Genomic DNA, 16,646 nt, shown 5'->3' with positions numbered 1-16,646 from the left:
GATAAATAAAATAAATTAAATGATTATGGGACATTAAGCTTAATTACAAACTAAAATATATATATATATGCTATATTTGGCACGGAAACTTATAGCAAGATACTGGTTGTCTGCTCGGGTTCCGTCGAGCCGACAGTGGGTACAGGAGGTCAATAGGATCCTTATAAGGGAGAGGAACACATACTTGCATAGAAAGGCACCACAGAAGTTTGCCAACATATGGCAGGGGTGGCTGGGGTCTCCGGAGGTAGCCCCTCCACAACTGGTACTTGATAGGCTGTTAATAGGTTAAAACCTTGGTTAAGTAGAATGGTGCGATGGAGTCATCTCTATAAACTACTGGGTGAGAGATAATTGGGCTGTGTGACCTAATGAATGTTGTACCTATGGCATCAGGCTGGCTGGTTTTCCCCCCTATTGTTTTTGTTTTTTCCCCTGTTCTTTGTTCCTTTTTTGCCCCCCTTCTTTTATTATATTTTTTTATTCTTTTTTTTTGTTTTGCTTTTTTACCCCCCTTTTTTTTTTTGTATAATATGTCTAAAGTGCCTACAGTTGGAACACCAGATGTACGGAAAGATCGCAACAGAACTATTACTGTGTTAATGTATTGCTCCTTGGCTTTATGCTTGAATAGCTTTGCCCCGGGTGTGGCATTGCTTTCTTTAGGTCATTTATATGCGATGTACATGTCTGTTATTTTGTACTGCTACTGTTTTTCTTCTTTTTTTTTTTAAATAAAAACTTTACTGATATAAAAAAAATATATATATATATATATATATATATATATATATATATATATATATATATTAGGGCTGTGCAAATTAACTTTTAATTAATCGATTAATCTTTAATTTTTTTGATCGATCAAAATCTTTTTGATCGATTAAAATTCTTTTGATTGGTACTCACCTCTCCGCCGGCTTCCGGGCCTTCAGGGGATTTCCGTTGGATATCCGGTGACGTTACGGACACCGACGGGGCTTTCCGTGTCCATCTGAAGGGCTCCTTTGCTGTGCCTTCATATCTGCATGCCAGCGGGGACCTTACTATCTGCCACACGCAAGGGCTGTTACACTTCCCTCTATCAACCTGGGATTCTACAACCATCCACTGGGAGTTGTGATAGTTCCCTTCACGGGACATCTACATGCCGACGGACTGATGTTAACCTCTCCTCATCTGGATCAGCAGTGGTATCGTTGTAACATTTTTATACCAGTATCATACTTAGCTACATGTTTTTATGACCGCTTTTGCTACCCTTTGGTATTACTCACACCCATTTTTTACAGTTTATGTAGCTACATCGATTTTATCTCCAGTTCAATATTTATTTGGATACCTACTTGAAGACTATACAAGTTTTAATGCTATTCCCATCGAGCGCTGCCTTTGTGTGTTTTTATAACCAGGTCTTCTTGTAAAGAAGAAAACGGTTGTATAGATCTTTGACTTGATATTAACCTCTTAGAGAGAGGATAAGATCCAAAAATGGCTTTAGTATTGTTCATCATATATATATGGATAGGAACACTACGAAAAATATACTTGTGCAACTTTATATGTATTTCTTTTAACCCCAAATGTTTCCGACAGCAGTATATAGAAGGTGTCCTGGGCTGTGATTTGGAGTTGCAGGGTGAATGTTTCCATAAAAGGTACTGTGTTCTGTAGAGTGGACTTGCTGAGAGAGAGAGGTGGGATTTGTAGATCACTGCTAGGCCTCCTCCTCTTTGCCCTATTCTATGCTCGGTTAGAATGCAATAGTTCTCAGGGACTAGTTCTGCTAGGATGGTGTTGCAGTCTGGTGTTAGCCAGCTTTCCGTGATGAAGAGGCAATCTGTGTTATGCTGGGTGATGAAGTCATGAATCTCCTGTCTGTGCTTGACTGTCGATCTAGTGTTGATCAAGGCGCATGATAGCTGTTGTGGTTGGCATAATGTCACCCTGTTGTTGGCGCTTGCTTCTTAGTAGGTGTTCTTTCCTTAGTATTTTTTGGCAGGAGGCTGATGGTCTGGCGGCGGTGTTCATTAGGCTATGCAGGGTGTCCGCTGAATATTTAATGTTGATCATGGCGGAAAGGTGCAGAAGGCGGTGCGATTGATGTGTGATATCGGTATGCTGCTGGTGCGATGGTAGTGGTGACGATGGTGGAACTACAATCTATCCTGCACTACCCAGAATCTAAACCCCTTATTTGATCCAGAGGAAGCAAAAAAAAACCTGCCGAGCACCGGCCAATCGGCTCCCCGCAGTGGCAAGAGGTGATCTGGCTGGATCAACTTCCTATAGTTGTGATCCCTGAGCACTTACCTAATGTCAGGTTATCAGGGCACCAATCCGGGAAGAGGAGCTGATAGTGATGATGGGATGCTGAGAGTGTAGAGCCAGATGGCGATGCAGGATGAGGAGAGGAAAAAGGAGATGGCAGGGGCTGAACAGCGCGCTGATGGTGAGAGGCCCCGGGTATAGCAAGATGGCGGCTACTTACCAGGCCCGCTCTCCTGTAAGACTTTCAGGTATCACCTGAGAATGGTCTTAAGGGGGGTTAAGGGCAACTGGCTAGTAGTAGGCAGTACCAGTGGTGAGTGTCCGGAAAAAAAGTGTCGGGGGGGGGGCTGGGTGATGAGAGCTCCTCCCGGAGCTAGACCTGATCCCCGGACTACCCTGCGGGCCCTGGTTAGTATTCCTGCGGCTCCGGGCGGCCCTCAGGTGTCAGGACGGCGCTTGGGGTGAGAGGGGCGAGCGGTCCGCTTGAGGAGGCGGATAGCGAGGAGGACGGAGAAGAGAGGAGAGCAGCGAAAGAAACAGGTGAGTGAAGGGTGGTTTGGATGACTGTGCTGTATGTCAGCGCTGGATGGCTGCACTGGAGTCGGCACTGGAGGTCAGAATCCTGCTGGATGTCTGGCTGGATGTTGGAGGCTGGGATGCCTGGGCGTCTAAGGTGGGTCAGAGAGTCAGAGCTCCTAAGACACACGTCTGTCTACTAGACCGTATGTCAGTGTGTCAGTGTCTTGCCTGTGTTTTGCCACTTCCTCTGTGTTTATGCTCAAGTGTCAGCAAACGCTCCTGCGGACAGCATTGCTCCTTCACCACTCTGTCAGGCCAAATCAGTAGGGGTTTTTGGGGGACCATCCACCTCCAACACAGCGGCCAGGATCCCCCTAGTGTGTGCCCCTCACCCCCCCTACGCTATGGGACTGGCCTGTCCACGCGTGCGCTGGAAGAGTCCCCTTGAAAAAAAAAGGGGGCGGAGCGTTCCAGGAATGCAAGGGGTTTGGCTCAGACGCCGCCGGCATGCATGTGGAAACAGCGTGCACGTGATACACAAGGCTTACTGGCTTTAAAAACTTTTCACTCTGGAAGTGTCTGTTTGGCTGACAGTGGGACACAGAGCATACAAGAGCATGTAAGCTATATGGGTGTTGGATACAGGCATTATTAAGATTTGTCCAGTCAGCATCAAGCTGAGCAATTATAGCAGCATAATAATCATTTGCTGGACTAAAGCTCGGCAGTAGATGCACTGTGTTAGTTTTTATGCTTTTTGTGCTTAGGAGTCAGGACTATGAAAAGGTAATATGAATCCGCGCCACGGAAATACATTTTAAAAATATATGATGCAGGAGGGATGGTAGGTGTTTGTACTACAAAAAGGAACAGATGATAAATCAATAAAAAAATATAATAAAAATTTGAGAATCTCAAATGATAAGCTACAGTGGCTGCCCCTACATATGTACCCCACCTAGGTGGAGTATAGATTGAGTGGAAAGAGATTAGTAGGTGGTGGCGCCTACTGATGATAAATGATAAATAAATAGATAAATAAACTGTGAATTAATATGGAATGATATATCCTCACTCCTGTGTGCGCACTTGCAGTGCTAATCCTCAAGTGTAATGAAAAACAAAATGCATTGATATATACACATATAAATTAAATGCAGATAAAATAAATAAAAATAATTATTAAATATCCTGAGATAGTGATAAAACCAGATCAAGTAAATAGGTGATTAATGTTGTCCATATAGCTTTAAGCTGCTGAAATATGCTAATAGTCCATGCAAAGTGCTGCGTGCTTCGTGCCAAACTTAATGTATTAATCTTGTGTTTCACTCCGTGCTCCCTTCCTCCGTGCTCTAGTGTATCCCGCACTCACCAGATCCAAGCCCCCTCCTGTGGTAGCAAGCATCCACAGTATACGCTCTGTGCAGTGCTCTGGCAAGTCCTTTTATCCCCCTGTATATGGTTCTTTGTAGTGTCCGCTCAGAGAAAGAAAGGATGCCCAATAGTGTGATACCGTAATGTAACTTAAAATGTATTTATTAAAAAGCACTAGGTACTCACATTTGGAAAAATCAAAACAGGCGTTTGTATAAAACTTGGAAGTGTTGTGACCAGCGTGTGTCCGCTCGACCGGTTTCGTCATGATGACTTTGTCTGGAGTGTGCCGCCAGTCACAGGCACTTCCCTATTTATGTTGTTGTTCTCTCATTGCGTCTTTACGTCCGCCATCTTCCCAGTGGTTTTTGAGGACAGAAGTCCTGTCACTAGGATGTCTATCGTCTGGCGCCATATTTGAGAGGATTTTGCAGACCGAGGTCTCAGTAGGAGCCATGCCAAATTACCCCTTGCTATTTGTGACAGACGCAATGTGAAAATATCACATAATATATTACACTATACACTGTATACAAGACAAAATCAATATTGAAATAATGTACTATGTCTTTGGTTAACTAACTTTTAAAATGAGTTAAGAGGTCAGATGGAGACAAGGGGCCAGATCCACGTACCTCCACGCATTTTTCCATCCGGCGTATCTCAGATACACTACGCCGCCGTAACTTTCAGCGTATTTTCTGTATCCTGAAAGAATTTGCGCTGTAAGTTACGGCGGCGTAGGTAACTGTGTCGGCGTAAAGGCACGCAATTCAAATGGATGAGATGGGGGCGTGTTTTATGTCAATACGTCTTGACCCAACGTGAATGAAGTTTTTTTCTGAACGGCGCATGCGCGTCCGTGGGGTATCCCAGTGCGCATGCTACAAATTAACCCCGCAACAAGCCAATGCTTTCGACGTGAACGTCATTCTATGCAAAAGCCCTATTTGCGAACGTTTTACGCAAACGACGTACACGACGGAAAATTCAACGCTGGCCCGACGTACTTACTTAACATTGGCTACGCCTCATATAGCAGGAGTAACGTTACGCCGGAAAAAGCCTTACAAAAAAGACGTAAAAAATGCGCCGGCCGGACGTACGTTTGTTGATTGGCGTATTAGCTAATTGCATACTCGATGAGGAAATCTACGGAAGGCGCCACCTAGCGGCCAGAGTAAATATCTGCACCTTAGATCGACCGGCGTACTAAGACGTACGCAGTCGGATCTAGCCCAGCTTCAGGCATATCTTGTTTTGTGGATACAAAACAAAGATACGCCGGAGCAACCTAGCAGTTACGCGGCGTATCAATAGATACGCAGCGTAACGCTTCGTGGATCTGGCCAAGAAGTGTATTGTTTGGAAACATTAAAAATGCAGAGGTGATGGAACTTTCCTCTGCTGCTTGTGTACGATATTATATTAGGAGGCTATAAAAGTAAAGTTAATACTAATTAAGTTTAGCAATAATAATAGGATTATAATGGTGAAGATGTATACATGTTGTAGTGCTTTACTGAAAATTGAAAGTATAAGCAGAATGAGTGTAGCAAAATGTGCATATATTATGCATGAGAAATGAAATATAAGAAATGGTACATGATGATGAACTTCAATGGTGTTGATGAAATTCTAAAGTGATATAAAACATGTGACATGCATAAATAAGATGAATTGGATAATAAAATAAATTAAATGATTATGGGACATTAAGGCTTAATTACAAACTAAAATATATATATATATGCTTATATTTGGCACGGAAACTTATAGCAAGATACTGGTTGTCTGCTCGGGTTCCGTCGAGCCGACAGTGGGTACAGGAGGTCAATAGGATCCTTATAAGGGAGAGGAACACATACTTGCATAGAAAGGCACCACAGAAGTTTGCCAAATATGGCAGGGGTGGCTGGGGTCTCCGGAGGTAGCCCCTCCACAACTGGTACTTGATAGGCTGTTTAATAGGTTAAAACCTTGGTAAGGAGAATGGTGCGATGGAGTCATCTCTATAACTACTGGGTGGAGAGATAATTGGGCTGTGTGACCTAATGAATGTTGTACCTATGGCATCAGGCTGGCTGGTTTTCCCCCCTATTGTTTTTGTTTTTTCCCCTGTTCTTTGTCCTTTTTGCCCCCCTTCTTTTATTATATTTTTTTATTCTTTTTTTTTGTTTTGCTTTTTTACCCCCCTTTTTTTTTTTGTATAATATGTCTAAAGTGCCTACAGTTGGAACACCAGATGTACGGAAAGATCGCAACAGAACTATTACTGTTTAATGTATTGCTCCTTGGCTTTATGCTTGAATAGCTTTGCCCCGGGTGTGGCATTGCTTTCTTTAGGTCATTATATGCGATGTACATGTCTGTTATTTTGTACTGCTACTGTTTTTCTTCTTTTTTTTTTTAAATAAAAACTTTACTGATATAAAAAAATATATATATATAAATATATATATATATATATATATATATAAATATATATATATATATAATATATATTTATATTAGGGCTGTGCAAATTAACTTTTAATTAATCGATTAATCTTTAATTTTTTTTGATCGATCAAAATCTTTTTGATCGATTAAATTCTTTTGATTGGTACTCACCTCTCCGCCGGCTTCGGGCCTTCAGGGATTTCCGTTGGATATCCGGTGACGTTACGGACACCGACGGGGCTTTCCGTGTCCATCTGAAGGGCTCCTTTGCTGTGCCTTCATATCTGCATGCCAGCGGGGACCTTACTATCTGCCACACGCAAGGGCTGTTACACTTCCCTCTATCAACCTGGGATTCTACAACCATCCACTGGGAGTTGTGATAGTTCCTTCACGGGACATCTACATGCCGACGGACTGATGTTAACCTCTCCTCATCTGGATTCAGCAGTGGTATCGTTTGTAACATTTTTATACCAGTATCATACTTAGCTACATGTTTTGCTACCCTTTGGTATTACTCACACATTTTTACAGTTTATGTAGCTACATCGATTTTATCTCCAGGTTCAATATTTATTTGGATACCTACTTGAAGACTATACAAGTTTTAATGCTATTCCCCATCGAGCGCTGCCTTTGTGTGTTTTTATAACCAGGTCTTCTTGTAAAGAGAAAACGGTTGTATAGATCTTTGACTTGATATTAACCTCTTAGAGAGAGGATAAGATCCAAAAATGGCTTTAGTATTAGTTCATCATATATATATGGATAGGAACACTACGAAAAATATACTTGTGCAAACTTTATATGATATTCTTTTAACCCCAAATGTTCCGACAGCAGTATATAGAAGGTGTCCTGGGCTGTGATTTGGAGTTGCAGGGTGAATGTTTCCATAAAAGGTACTGTGTTCTGTAGAGTGACTTGCTGAGAGAGAGAGGTGGGATTTGTAGATCACTGCTAGGCCCTCCTCCTCTTTGCCCTATTCTATGCTCGGTTAGAATGCAATAGTTCTCAGGGACTAGTTCTGCTAGGATGGTGTTGCAGTCTGGTGTTAGCCAGCTTTCCGTGATGAAGAGGGCAATCTGTGTTATGCTGGGTGATGAAGTCATGAATCTCCTGTCTGTGCTTGACTGTCGATCTAGTGTTGATCAAGGCGCATGATAGCTGTTGTGGTTGGCATAATGTCAACCCTGTTGTTGGCGCTTGCTTCTTAGTAGGTGTTCTTTCCTAGTATTTTTTGGCAGGAGGCTGATGGTCCTGGCGGCGGTTGTTCATTAGGCTATGCAGGGTGTCCGCTGAATATTTAATGTTGATCATGGCGGAAAGGATGCAGAAGGCGGTGCGATTGATGTGTGATATCGGTATGCTGCTGGTGCGATGGTAGTGGTGACGATGGTGGAACTACAATCTATCCTGCACTACCCAGAATCTAAACCCCTTATTTGATCCAGAGGAAGCAAAAAAAAACCTGCCGAGCACCGGCCAATCGGCTCCCGCAGTGGCAAGAGGTGATCTGGCTGGATCAACTTCCTATAGTTGTGATCCCTGAGCACTTACCTAATGTCAGGTTATCAGGGCACCAATCCGGGAAGAGGAGCTGAAGTGATGATGGGATGCTGAGAGTGTAGAGCCAGATGGCGATGCAGGGATGAGGAGAGGGAAAAAAGGAGATGGCAGGGGGCTGAACAGCGCGCTGATGGTGAGAGGCCCCGGGGTATAGCAAGATGGCGGCTACTTACCAGGCCCCGCTCTCCTGTAAGACTTTCAGGTATCACCTGAGAATGGTCTTAAGGGGGGTTAAGGGCAACTGGCTAGTAGTAGGCAGTACCAGTGGTGAGTGTCGAAAAAAAAGTGTCGGGGGGGGGGGCTGGGTGACGAGAGCTCCTCCCGGAGCTAGACCTGATCCCCGGAACTACCCTGCGGGCCCTGGTTAGTATTCCTGCGGCTCCCGGGCGGCCCTCAGGTGTCAGGACGGCGCTTGGGGTGAGAGGGGCGAGCGGTACCGCTTGAGGAGGCGGATAGCGAGGAGGACGGGAGAAGAGAGGAGAGCAGCGAAAGAAACAGGTGACGTGAAGGGGTGGTTTGATGACTGTGCTGTATGTCAGCGCTGGATGGCTGCACTGGAGTCGGCACTGGAGGTCAGAATCCTGCTGGATGTCTGGCTGGATGTTGGAGGCTGGATGCCTGGGCGTCTAGGAGGGTCAGAGAGTCAGAGCTCCTAAGACACACGTCTTGTCTCTAGACCGTATGTCAGTGTGTCAGTGTCTTGCCTGTGTTTTGCCCACTTCCTCTGTGTTTATGCTCAAGTGTCAGCAAACGCTCTCTGCGGACAGCATTGCTCCTTCACCACTCTGTCAGGCCAAATCAGTAGGGGTTTTTGGGGGACCCATCCACCTCCAACACAGCGGCCCAGGATCCCCCTAGTGTGTGCCCCTCACCCCCCCTACGCTATGGGACTGGCCTGTCCACGCGTGCGCTGGAAGAGTCCCCTTGAAAAAAAAAGGGGGCGGAGCGTTCCAGGAATGCAAGGGGTTTGGCTCAGACGCCGCCGGCATGCATGTGGAAACAGCGTGCACGTGATACACAAGGCTTACTGGCTTTAAAAACTTTTCACTCTGGAAGTGTCTGTTTGGCTGACAGTGGGACACAGAGCATACAAGAGCATGTAAGCTATATGGGTGTTGGATACAGGCATTATTAAGATTTGTCCAGTCAGCATCAAGCTGAGCAATTATAGCAGCATAATAATCATTTGCTGGACTAAAGCTCGGCAGTAGATGCACTGTGTTAGTTTTTATGCTTTTTGTGCTTAGGAGTCAGGACTATGAAAAGGTAATATGAATCCGCGCCACGGAAATACATTTTAAAAATATATGATGCAGGAGGGATGGTAGGTGTTTGTACTACAAAAAGGAACAGATGATAAATCAATAAAAAAATATAATAAAAATTTGAGAATCTCAAATGATAAGCTACAGTGGCTGCCCCTACATATGTACCCCACCTAGGTGGAGTATAGATTGAGTGGAAAGAGATTAGTAGGTGGTGGCGCCTACTGATGATAAATGATAAATAAATAGATAAATAAACTGTGAATTAATATGGAATGATATATCCTCACTCCTGTGTGCGCACTTGCAGTGCTAATCCTCAAGTGTAATGAAAAACAAAATGCATTGATATATACACATATAAATTAAATGCAGATAAAATAAATAAAAATAATTATTAAATATCCTGAGATAGTGATAAAACCAGATCAAGTAAATAGGTGATTAATGTTGTCCATATAGCTTTAAGCTGCTGAAATATGCTAATAGTCCATGCAAAGTGCTGCGTGCTTCGTGCCAAACTTAATGTATTAATCTTGTGTTTCACTCCGTGCTCCCTTCCTCCGTGCTCTAGTGTATCCCGCACTCACCAGATCCAAGCCCCCTCCTGTGGTAGCAAGCATCCACAGTATATGCTCTGTGCAGTGCTCTGGCAAGTCCTTTTATCCCCCTGTATATGGTTCTTTGTAGTGTCCGCTCAGAGAAAGAAAGGATGCCCAATAGTGTGATACCGTAATGTAACTTAAAATGTATTTATTAAAAAGCACTAGGTACTCACATTTGGAAAAATCAAAACAGGCGTTTGTATAAAACTTGGAAGTGTTGTGACCAGCGTGTGTCCGCTCGACCGGTTTCGTCATGATGACTTTGTCTGGAGTGTGCCGCCAGTCACAGGCACTTCCCTATTTATGTTGTTGTTCTCTCATTGCGTCTTTACGTCCGCCATCTTCCCAGTGGTTTTTGAGGACAGAAGTCCTGTCACTAGGATGTCTATCGTCTGGCGCCATATTTGAGAGGATTTTGCAGACCGAGGTCTCAGTAGGAGCCATGCCAAATTACCCCTTGCTATTTGTGACAGACGCAATGTGAAAATATCACATAATATATTACACTATACACCGTATACAAGACAAAATCAATATTGAAATAATGTACTATGTCTTTGGTTAACTAACTTTTAAAATGAGTTAAGAGGTCAGATGGAGACAAGGGGCCAGATCCACGTACCTCCACGCATTTTTCCATCCGGCGTATCTCAGATACACTACGCCGCCGTAACTTTCAGCGTATTTTCTGTATCCTGAAAGAATTTGCGCTGTAAGTTACGGCGGCGTAGTGTAACTGTGTCGGCGTAAAGGCACGCAATTCAAATGGATGAGATGGGGGCGTGTTTTATGTCAATACGTCTTGACCCAACGTGAATGAAGTTTTTTCTGAACGGCGCATGCGCCGTCCGTGGGGGTATCCCAGTGCGCATGCTACAAATTAACCCGCAACAAGCCAATGCTTTCGACGTGAACGTCATTCTATGCAAAGCCCTATTTGCGAACGTTTTACGCAAACGACGTACACGACGGAAAATTCAACGCTGGCCCGACGTACTTACTTAACATTGGCTACGCCTCATATAGCAGGAGTAACGTTACGCCGGAAAAAGCCTTACAAAAAAGACGTAAAAAAATGCGCCGGCCGGACGTACGTTTGTTGATTGGCGTATCTAGCTAATTTGCATACTCGATGAGGAAATCTACGGAAGCGCCACCTAGCGGCCAGAGTAAATATGCACCTTAGATCCGACGGCGTACTAAGACGTACGCCAGTCGGATCTAGCCCAGCTTCAGGCATATCTTGTTTTGTGGATACAAAACAAAGATACGCCGGAGCAACCTAGCAGTTACGCGGCGTATCAATAGATACGCCAGCGTAACTGCTTCGTGGATCTGGCCCAAGAAGTGTATGTTTGGAAACATTAAAAATGCAGAGGTGATGGAACTTTCCTCTGCTGCTTGTGTACGATATTATATTAGGAGGCTATAAAAGTAAAGTTAATACTAATTAAGTTAGCAATAATAATAGGATTATAATGGTGAAGAAGTATACATGTTGTAGTGCTTTACTGAAAATTGAAAGTATAAGCAGAATGAGTGTAGCAAAATGTGCATATATTATGCATGAGAAATGAAATATAAGAAATGGTACATGATGATGAACTTCAATGTGTGATGAAATTCTAAAGTGATATAAAACATGTGACATGCATAAATAAGATGAATTGGATAAATAAAATAAATTAAATGATTATGGGACATTAAGCTTAATTACAAACTAAAATATATATATATATGCTATATTTGGCACGGAAACTTATAGCAAGATACTGGTTGTCTGCTCGGGTTCCGTCGAGCCGACAGTGGGTACAGGAGGTCAATAGGATCCTTATAAGGGAGAGGAACACATACTTGCATAGAAAGGCACCACAGAAGTTTGCCAACATATGGCAGGGGTGGCTGGGGTCTCCGGAGGTAGCCCCTCCACAACTGGTACTTGATAGGCTGTTAATAGGTTAAAACCTTGGTTAAGTAGAATGGTGCGATGGAGTCATCTCTATAAACTACTGGGTGAGAGATAATTGGGCTGTGTGACCTAATGAATGTTGTACCTATGGCATCAGGCTGGCTGGTTTTCCCCCCTATTGTTTTTGTTTTTTCCCCTGTTCTTTGTTCCTTTTTTGCCCCCCTTCTTTTATTATATTTTTTTATTCTTTTTTTTTGTTTTGCTTTTTTACCCCCCTTTTTTTTTTGTATAATATGTCTAAAGTGCCTACAGTTGGAACACCAGATGTACGGAAAGATCGCAACAGAACTATTACTGTGTTAATGTATTGCTCCTTGGCTTTATGCTTGAATAGCTTTGCCCCGGGTGTGGCATTGCTTTCTTTAGGTCATTTATATGCGATGTACATGTCTGTTATTTTGTACTGCTACTGTTTTTCTTCTTTTTTTTTTAAAATAAAAACTTTACTGATATAAAAAAAAAATATATATATATATATATATATATATATATATATATATATATATATATATTAGGGCTGTGCAAATTAACTTTTAATTAATCGATTAATCTTTAATTTTTTTGATCGATCAAAATCTTTTTGATCGATTAAAATTCTTTTGATTGGTACTCACCTCTCCGCCGGCTTCCGGGCCTTCAGGGGATTTCCGTTGGATATCCGGTGACGTTACGGACACCGACGGGGCTTTCCGTGTCCATCTGAAGGGCTCCTTTGCTGTGCCTTCATATCTGCATGCCAGCGGGGACCTTACTATCTGCCACACGCAAGGGCTGTTACACTTCCCTCTATCAACCTGGGATTCTACAACCATCCACTGGGAGTTGTGATAGTTCCCTTCACGGGACATCTACATGCCGACGGACTGATGTTAACCTCTCCTCATCTGGATTCAGCAGTGGTATCGTTGTAAACATTTTTATACCAGTATCATACTTAGCTACATGTTTTTATGACCGCTTTTGCTACCCTTTGGTATTACTCACACCATTTTTACAGTTTATGTAGCTACATCGATTTTATCTCCAGTTCAATATTTATTTGGATACCTACTTGAAGACTATACAAGTTTTAATGCTATTCCCATCGAGCGCTGCCTTTGTGTGTTTTTATCCTGCTATGCATTTTTTCAGTTGTTGGTAGCTGCACTGGGAATCAGAATGCAAGGAGATCAGCTAAAAGTAGTTGGATCTGTATGTGCGTTATAATTAATTGAAATTAGTCGATTAATCGATTAAAAAAAAAAAAGATTAATCGAACAGAAACATTTTGATCAGTAACAGCCCTAATATATATATATATATATATATATATATATATATATATATATATATATATATATATGGTCGGTGTACAAAAGTGATTTAAAATTAATATATAAATACAAGAGATATTTTAAAGCATATATGTTATTATAATGTAAATTAGTTAAAATCCTATGTATTTTTTAAAAACTTTTTATGTTTGATTAAAAATTGGTCAAGAAACAATTTAGGTCCAGGTCTATATTCATTCCTGCAGGGTTTAATTTTGTGAGACTTTTGTTACTTTTGTTACTTTGTTTTCTCCTCTCCAGTGTTCTTTAATTTTATCAATGGCATAAAAGGTCATGCATCCTGGGTCCTTACTGTGGTAGTCTCTAAAATGTCTTGACACGCTGTGTTTATTGAACCCTTTTTTAATGTTGGCAATATGTTCTCGGATTCTTACGTGCAGCTCCCTGGTGGTCCTTCCTACGTATTGCTTTTTACATGGACACTCGATGACATAGGTCACATGTGTGCTATTGCATGTTATCAGTTGTTTGATCTGATGCTTCGATCCATTTGATGTGGAAGTGAAATCAGCTTTTTTCTTGTTGGTTTTCTTGCTGACCCGACAGGGAAGGCACCTGCCACATTTATGAAATCCCTTAAGATTTTTGAAAATCTTAATTTGTTTCGGGGGGTCCAATGCATTGTGTACAAGTCTGTTTCTAAGGTTAGGGGCTCTTCGGTATATAAAAAAAGGTCTGTTGGGAATCAGATTTTTCAAGATTTTGTCTGAATGTAGGATGGGCCAATGTTTTTTGATGATCATCTCAATCTCTTTATGTTGTATGTTATATCCTGTTAGGAAGGCCGAATCTACAACTTTCTTTTTCTTCTTTGATGTTTCTGTTGTCATGAGATCTCTATTCATTTTCTTGACTTTCTCCTTTAGTAGCTCCAGTTCCTTCCTCTTATATCCTTTTTCTGCAAACTTATCAATAATGGAGGTTGCCTGAATTTCAAAATTAATAGCATTACTACAGTTTCTGTAGATCCTCATTAGCTGCCCTTTCGGGATATTGCTAATCCATTGTCTGTGATGACAGCTTGTTGTAGGGATATAGCCGTTTCTGTCAGTTTTAAAAAAAAACGTTCTGGTATTAATGTTATCATTCTCTTTTATTTTATTTTTTTTAATTGTTTTTATTAAGGTATTTTCAGCGTTGTTGAAATACAAAACAGGGCCATAAGGGCATACCCCGGCCAAGCGTTGCACGTAGCAACGTGCATAAAAGTAACAATACAAAAGAACAGACAGAACAATTAACCTCACACCATAACTCTAGGCATGTCTAGCTAAACATTACCTAAACACCTCTCGGGTTGCACATAACAGGAATACAGAAGGAGCTATTGCATCTTGCAGAACCTCTTCCCAATCTTTGATAACTGAGTTAAAAGCTACAGGGGCCCTTGGGAGTAGGCATGGTCTTCACATTATCTATGCTTCACCTCCCATTACCAGATCAGGGTATGGGTCTGAACTCCAAGTGTCACAGGTGGTAACCAATGCAGTCTTTCTGAGCTACTCCCCAGGGGGCTGATCGTCTGTTGTGGATTCCGAGTCCGTCCACAGGTGCCAGACTTTGTCATATTTTTTGGGGCATCCTCGGGACAGATACGTCGCTTTGTATAGGGGTATAGTTGCGTTAACCATCTGTTTCCATGCGTTCAACGTGGGAGGGGCGGCTGACTTCCACTTCAGGACTATGGCTTTCCTTGCGTAAAAAAGAAGGATACCTATGAGAGTGCGTGTTGCTTTGGCAAGTGCCAATTGCTCCACCAGGCCAAGGATGCAGACACTAAGGCCCCGTACACCCGACCAAACATGTATGCTGAAACTGGTCTGCGGGCCAGTTTCAGCAGACATGTTTGGTCGTGTGTGGGCGCGAGCGGGCCGAATTCCAGCAAACATTTGCCCGCCGGGCCTTTTCCCAGCGGACAATATTCCTGGACGTGTTTTAAAACCGTCCGCTGGAATCCTGCCCGCTTGGACATGTACGGTCGTCAGTACAGACCTACCGTACATGTCCAGGCGCCCGCCGTCCCTCGCATGCGTCGAATGACTTCGACGCATGCGTGGAAGCCTTTAAATGGCAGGCCCGCCCACGTCTCCGCGTCATCGCCGTGGCGACAACGCGGACACGCCCCGCGTAATGTTTACCGCGCGGGACTTCTGTACGATGGTTGTACAACCATCGTACAGAAGCCCTCTGGCAGACATGTACGGTGAAAACGGACCGCTTTCACCGTACATGTTTGTTCGTGTGTACCCGGCCTTAGTGTTAGGGGAATAGGGATGGTAGTGAGGTCCTGGATAAATTGAGTCACTTCCCCCCAATAGTCCTTAATCTGAGGGCAATCCCAAAATATGTGTGCAAAGTCTGCTGGGTTACCAGAGCACTCTCAGCAGCTGGCCGACAGGGTCGGGTATATGCGATGTAGACGTTGGGGCGTATAGTAGATCCTGTGGAGGATCTTGAATTGGACCAATTTTGTCCCTAGTGGCAACCAGCTGCTGGAATAGGGTAGTCCTCCACATATCTTCCAATCCCTCCCCATCCAGCTCCCCCACCTCCGCCCGCCACAAGCCACGTAGACCATCCAATCCTACCTGAATGGATGGCAGGAGTGCACGGTAAATTTGGGATAGTGGTTTGGAGAGATCGACCTCAGCCAGGAGAATCTCCAAGCCATCAAGTTCCAGCCGAAGCTGGGGTGACCTGAACTGCGAATTAAAGGCGTGGCGGAGCTGCAGGAACCTAAAGAAAAAGGAGTTCGGAAGCTGAAATTTGTTTTTAAGCCTGTCAAATGTAAATAGCCCCAACTCGTCACATATGTCCCCTAGATATCTGATGCCCCTGCCGGCCCACAAACCCGGGTCCTGCAGAGAGTGGAACTCCCGCAGCCTGGGGTTACACCAGAGTGGTGTACTGGGGGACCATCTGGCCTTCACCAAGTTGGGTTTGATCACTACCAGGTACCATGTATCATTCTCTTTTAGAGACTACCACAGTAAGGACCCAGGATGCATGACCTTTTATGCCATTGATAAAATAAAAGAACACTGGAGAGGAGAAAACAAAGTAACAAAAGTCTCACAAAATGAAACCCGGTGGATTTTTGAACTTGACACCCTCCAACCTGCAGGGATGAATATAGACCTGGACCTAAATTGTTTCTTGACCAATTTTTAATCAAACATCATTTTTTAAAAAAAAAATACATACGATTTTAACTAATTTACATTATAATAACATATATTCTTTAAAATATCTCTTGTATTTATATATTTATTTTAAATTATTTTTGGAC

The sequence above is a fragment of the Rana temporaria genome, chromosome 4 (assembly GCF_905171775.1).
Source record: "Rana temporaria chromosome 4, aRanTem1.1, whole genome shotgun sequence".
Classification (NCBI taxonomy): Eukaryota; Metazoa; Chordata; class Amphibia; order Anura; family Ranidae; genus Rana; species Rana temporaria.
The sequence above is the reverse complement of the archived record's forward strand: the minus strand, read 5'-3'. Positions refer to the sequence as shown.